Source organism: Aphanomyces invadans (genome assembly GCF_000520115.1).
Source record: "Aphanomyces invadans strain NJM9701 unplaced genomic scaffold supercont1.28, whole genome shotgun sequence".
NCBI lineage: Eukaryota > Oomycota > Saprolegniomycetes > Saprolegniales > Verrucalvaceae > Aphanomyces > Aphanomyces invadans.
The window spans coordinates 570,935-577,542 of NW_008580173.1; positions in this window are offsets into that span (position 1 = coordinate 570,935).

Below are 6,608 nucleotides of genomic sequence, written 5' to 3' on the forward strand. Positions count from 1 at the left end.
AGTGAATTGGTTTAAGTGTATTGAACAAATTCAGGTTCGACGACAATTGCATGAAATTATTGAGGCAACACCAAGTTTACCAATTGGAATAACTCTACACAGTATGCGTCGTGGTGGTTGCTTTTATCGTGTGTTTGAGTCCCCAGAGCGTCGATTTAACTTCCGCGAGATTATGGCATGGTGTCGATGGGGCGACGCCAAGACCTGCTGTGAATACCTTATCACGAAGAGCATCAGTGATGCAATCGATCCACGAATGTTGCTGGAAAGACGCACCTCTGCTGGAAGCGGCGTGCAAGTTGAGAATGCAAGTGGACCCCTCTCTGTCGACGGCATCGCAGAGGCGGTTGTGAAGCTGCTTCGCGGTGGCGACACGTTGGCTCAAGTGCCCCAGGCTGTCCGAGTCCCCCAAGCTACCAGCACAAGACAGACAACGCTGCAAGAGTTTGCCTTACCTCGATCAATTCCAACTGCTCGTTCGGGGAAAGAGGCGTGGGAGCAGTGGTTCTCGGCGGACCCGAAGCGTGGCCTCTTTTGTGCTCTCAAGGACTATACCAAAGAGATGATCAGGGTTGACAGACGGAAGTACTCAGAGCGTCAGACCTTGGCAGCAGCATTTGTCAAGTATCAGACCTTCGCTCAATTCGAAACGGAGTACACTGGGCATGCGGCAACGTACTCTGGTTTGCTGCAGGAGGTGCGAAAGAGGAAGCGTGAAAACAAACTGTAACCAAGTCAATTGATATCGTGTATTTCAGCCAATCAATCGATTGTCGGTTTGATTTGTCGCATTTGCCATTCTATCTATACATATTTGGGGTGATTTCGGTTTGCTCGAATTTTCATCATAGAACTTTGTTTTTGTTTTGAAATGGCCAAATATTTCATGTATAGATAGATTAAAGGGCTCCTGCGACAAATCCATCCGACAACTATCTGATTGGCCAATAAAAAGAAATTGCAACCACTAATATCGCCCAAGAAGTACACCACTTCCCGGCCAACTTGGAACCTTCTTCCATCCAATGTTAAACCTCCGAATGGATATAAAATATGACAAGTTGAGTGATGAGTGATATGCAAATGCTCAATCCAATATGAAATATGTTCCAATCAAAGTGAACCACGGAAGCGGGAAATGTAGGTGCGAAGGTTAATGACAAACATCGATAAGAGCACACTTTTCATTTCGATCTGTCTTGGATGCCCAACGAAACCCAGCGCAAGGGTTCCACCCCTGAGGAAAAGCAACGTGTGCTTGACGCCTACCTACGCGGCGACGATTGGAAGCTTGTTGCCAGGCACAATGGTGTATCCAAGGCCACGGCTTGGCGTGTGACCGATACAGGACGGACGTCGTCGAAGCCGCGTGGCGGCTTACGGCCAACTCAAGCCAAGGTAACTCCCGAAGTAAGAGCTGCGTTCGAGCGCTATTTGAACACTAACTGCCATGACACTCTGAGCGAAATCAAGTCTTTTGTTGCCGCCGATTTTGCTGGGTAGTCGCTGTCGATTCAGACAATCAGCCGTCACCTCCTCGGCATGCTATTCACCATCAAGCAAGTGCGCATCGAGCCCGCTACTTGCAACAACGATATCAACAAGAAAAAGCGGCGTCAGTTCGCTCTTCAACTCAAGCAACATCAAGAAGACGGCGACTTTATCGTGTACTACGATGAAACCAACTTCAAGCTCTACTGCAAGCGCGGTCGTGGGCGCTCCATCAAAGGGACACGTGCGACAATCGTTCTGCCGCCGTCGAAAGGGCTAAACCTTCAAGATCAGTGTGCTGTGTCGACTGAAATTGGCCTTGTCACGTACCGTATGGAGCGCGGCAGTATCAAGATGGATCAAAACGTGGCCTTCGTCGAGTCCATCTACCAAGTCGTCAAGGCCAGCGACGCATGGCAAGCTGGCTTCGTCGACAAGCGTATTGTCATCGTGTTGGACAACGCGCCAGCTCACTCGCAAACTGAGAAGCGTGTTGTCCAACACGACGACTTGACGCTCCTTCGTCTCGGGCCGTACTCCCCTACGCTCAATTTGATTGAAAACTGCTTCAGTGTTTTCATGGCGCGAATCAAGGCTTACCTGGCGCATCATACTGCCGACATGTTTGACCGCGGTGAGTACAGTTCGTTTCTTGAACGCCAGATGGTCTTGCTCGAGGACGCAGCTCGCGAATCGTTGCCTTGTATCACCCAGTCGCTGGTGATACGAGAGGCTTTGTTCTGCCAGAACAATGTAGACAAGGCAATTCGACTGGAGGACATGACTTATGGCCAGTAATTCATATTGAATGTGAAAATTTCACGTTGAGATGTGAAATTGTTTGTTTCCTTCGAAAACGTGTGATTTTTATGTTCGGTACGTTTCGTATTTTACATTGGCTGGAACTAAATGTCAAGGTGGCCGGGAAGTGGTGTAGAGGGGATACCCCCTCTACATTACTTAAAATGGTCCGCCAAGTTATCCTATTGGGCATGGAACCCCGCAAAAAAAGGGTGCCGCTCATTGCAATTACAGTATTACAATTTATTTTCACGTTTCCGCTTTCGAACTTCATGCAGTAAGCTAGAATACGTCCTGACATGGCCAGCATACTCACTCTCAAACTGTGCGAAGCTGATGTACTTGTTGAATGCTAGTGTCAAACGCTCAGAGTACTTTCGTCTGTCAGTCTTGATCATGTGTTTCGAATAATCCTTCAGAGCACAAAACACCCCCCTCTTGGGATCGACATAGAACCATTGGTCCCATGCCTCTGCCAGAGCGAGGAGTTGAAATGTTCTTAGGGACGGCAAACTCTTGAATCGTCGTTTGCCGCTGGGAAGGCGTGTGACCAAGCATGGCCATTTGGGTGTCGTCGTCTTTCGTTGACAAGAACTCTCATGGCGCAGATGCTGCACGACCAACGCAGCGATGCTCTCAACCGAAACGTGTCCGCCATCAGTTTGGTTGCCAGTCGTTGATACGCCACGTTTTTCAAGCAACAAACGAAAGACCATGGCGTCACTCATGGTCTTGGTCACAAGATACTCACAGCAAGTTTTCGTGTCACCCCAGCGGCACCACGCCATTAGCTCTCAAAAGTTTAATCTCCGCTCCGGCGATTCGAACACACGATAAAAGGCCCCACCACGCCGCATACTGTGCAGTGAAATTCCAATGGGAAGTCCTGGCGATGCTTCAACAACGTCATGCAGCTGGCGACGTACATGGTTCTGCTCGATTGCCTTGCACCAGTCCACTTTCACACTTCCGTTCTGCAGCAGTACATAATGGGGGAACACATAGGCATCGCGCGACGTCTGCATCATGGCGTGTTCAATCTTCTCGATGTAGTCGTTGTAGAAGCCATACACACGCAAGCACGGATATGAGTCCTCGTTGAGTATGTGGTAAACTTGGCATTCCTTTTCCACACTTGCCTTTTTGTGCCACCGTAGCCGAATAGACACGAACGAGCCACTCGGCGACTTTCCAAAGGCCACGTCGTTCCATTTCAGGGCCAGCATTTCCCCCATGCGGAAACACCCGAGGTAGCAACAGGAAAACAAAAACCGAGACAAAGCCCCGACGAAGGGATTCATGGTGGTAAAGCCGTTCATCACCGTCGAGAGTTCATGCATCGACAGTGGGTGAGCCTTCTTCTCTTCGTCAACGTTATTCTTCGGTTGTACTTCTGTAGGCCTACGACATTTTGCTTCGTGAGTGTTGATTATGCTGGATTGGGCTCGATGTTGTGTTGCTTAAGAAACGCAACCAGTGCTGTCTTTGCGAAATCGATGGTACGTGCTTTGCGCCCAAGCGTGTACAAGTGGTAAAAAATGTCGGTGCAGACGTCCGTGGTGGCAGATGCTGGATCAAGCCCATGTTTGACTGTGTGACAGTACTCAGCGATTTGGCGTTGGTACGTCGAATGCGTCCTGCGTGTCGACGCACAACGCGGAACGAGTCTTGAATGGTTTGTTTCGTCGGTACTCCTTTCATCTTATTATAATGCTGCGGTTGGCAGTTTTCTTACGAAACCGCTTGGCTAGATATTTTTAACCAACAAGATCGCACACATGTTACATGTTCGCTACATGTTGTGCCAACGACAATGCCCTCGTCCAATGATATTTTTTTTGCGAAAATTTCGGTTGGCAAATCAAATCATGATCTCGTGTCGGTCGTCCAATGGTGGATGGAGAATGTGTCGGATAATTGTCGTGCCTGTATATTATGTGGCCCTATGTGGCCCTAAGTCCTAAGAGAATTTGAAGTGTGGTGAAAGTGCAAAAATATCTAAACCTATCCTATATGGTAATGCTACTAGAAATAGCGAAATATACAACGGGTATCATTGCGCACTGCACAAATAGTCGACACTACCGCCATTTTTCAATGCAAATTGAGCTAAACGCGTAGGCATGCCGTCCACAAGCGTCTTCAAGGAGTCAGTATCTATCATCCTCCACGACAAAGTAATTTGCCGCTTCAAATCAGGCATATTGTCATATTGTTGGACGCCCGAGAACTTCTTCGTCTCCTTCGAAGCGTGGAAAGAGGCGTTGTGTTTTTGTAACACAGCAAGCTCGTCTTCGAGATGTTCTTGCAGGCTCTTCTTCGAAATATGGGAACGGATACGTTTCCAGCGTCTTGCAATATTTCTCCGAGAGTTGTCGTCATTTGACGAAGGCGATATCTGACTTCCCGCACAGACTCACGGTACCCCAGACTTCAGGTTTGAACGCACGACAGGTAGTTTGGGTCGAGGTCCAATCTCACGATTGGATATCTTCTCGTGATTCCAGGCCAAAATTCGGCCCATTTCGATGCCAGTAGATTTGGATCCATTGGGATGATACGCGGTTGACCAATTTGTCATGATTCGCGTCGCAACGTTGTCTATTGATTGGCCAATTCCCCGCACCTACTTGTACCAATTTGAATGTGCTTTTGACAGTTAGAAAATTGATAACGTACCACTCAGTTTGGCAATAATTGTAGACGAATATTCAAGGCCATACAAAATAAAAGTATGAAGAATCTGTATTTAAAAAGATTAAACCGCAATGATGTTGACAAGCTCACTCAATTCGTCCAGACGGCTCTCTTCAATTCGCCGGTCCAACTGCTCCAAGTTAGCCATGTCGTCATCTTTGTCTTTACTTCGAGGGATCTTGTAACCATTGTTACCATTCGCTTCGACGACGGCTTGCACGACGCGCTGCAGGGTACCGAACGTCTTTCCCAACATTTTCGAAGACAAGTCGTGGTAGGACTTCTCCACAGCATGCACCAGGTCATCAATCGTCTGGCATACCATGGTCCGTTGCAACGCTTGAATTGAGTTGAAAAGTTCAAATCTAACACATTTAGATCTGGGCTTTGTGCAGGTTGGTATCGGATTTAGATTGTAAACGATGGGTTCTGAGCAGCCAGATACACTGCAGGGCCATCGGCAAAAACGTGGACACGAGCATTGTCCTGTTGCGGATAGACAATGACATCATCGTTGTCAACGGTAAGCCAACGCCACAGTCTTGTTCGCTGGAATAACATTGTCGACTAGGAAAGATCGGTACACAGGCTTGGTGACGTTCATTGTTGTGGCGACGATTGTGCCAGCAGGTCGTTTCACGCTGGTTCGTTGGGCTGGACAACGTGACACAAAGTTCCAGCAGCCTCTCGGCCGAGAAACGGCAACGAGGAACATCACTTTTGTGATGCGGCTCTTCGATTGGACGCGCCGTGGCGGGTTCTCTTCGTCATGCCAAAGGTAGAAGTGCCGGCGCAGCTTGGTAATTTAAAACCATTTTTCATCTATGTGCACGACATTGTACAGTACAACTCATTGACAACTCATGGTCGTTATGCTTACTGTAGTCATGCATGATCATTGTGCAGAAGTTCAAGCGTCGTTGCTTGTGCTCCGGTGTCAGCCTGGGCTTGGTCCAGTCGGACCGTTGTGTGACCCACTTGTTTTGAATGAAGTTCCAGATCGTCCACGTGGAAACGCCAATTGCTGCTGCCAATGCACGGTACGTCAGTCGTTGGGTTAAAGGTGTCACTTTGATTTGCTCGATCTCAGACATAGTGTAGGTTTTCGGGCGTCCAGCGTTGGCAATTCGTGACTTCACATTGGTGCGGCGGCCAGGTAGTGTCGATTTTCGGCCGCGTTGCCAGATCGTTGACACAGTCGACGAGAGCACACCAAAGGTGGTTGCAACTGATGCAATGGCCGCACGTGACAGCTTCCGTTTACACTAACCAGGAGTAGCTCTTCATATAGCGCACCTCTCTGATCATCAGTCAGATTTGACTTGGATTTTGTATGAGTTGTTTCCATCGACCTCACGTTGGCAGTTTTGCAAATAAAAAGAATAAAAAATATGCTCGTATGGATCGCAATGTGCTTCGATTAGCCACACAAGTTTAGGCCAATCCGAGCAGGGCAAGATGACGAATTCGACTTATCTGCAATACAGTCATCCATCGACTTTTGCACACCACTGAAACTTAATATCTTTCAAAACTCGATTTGGAAAACGTACTAACGTATGAAGGGTTTGGAGTTGGTTTTGAATTTGACCGTGTCCTTCATTTGAAAATCCAAATGG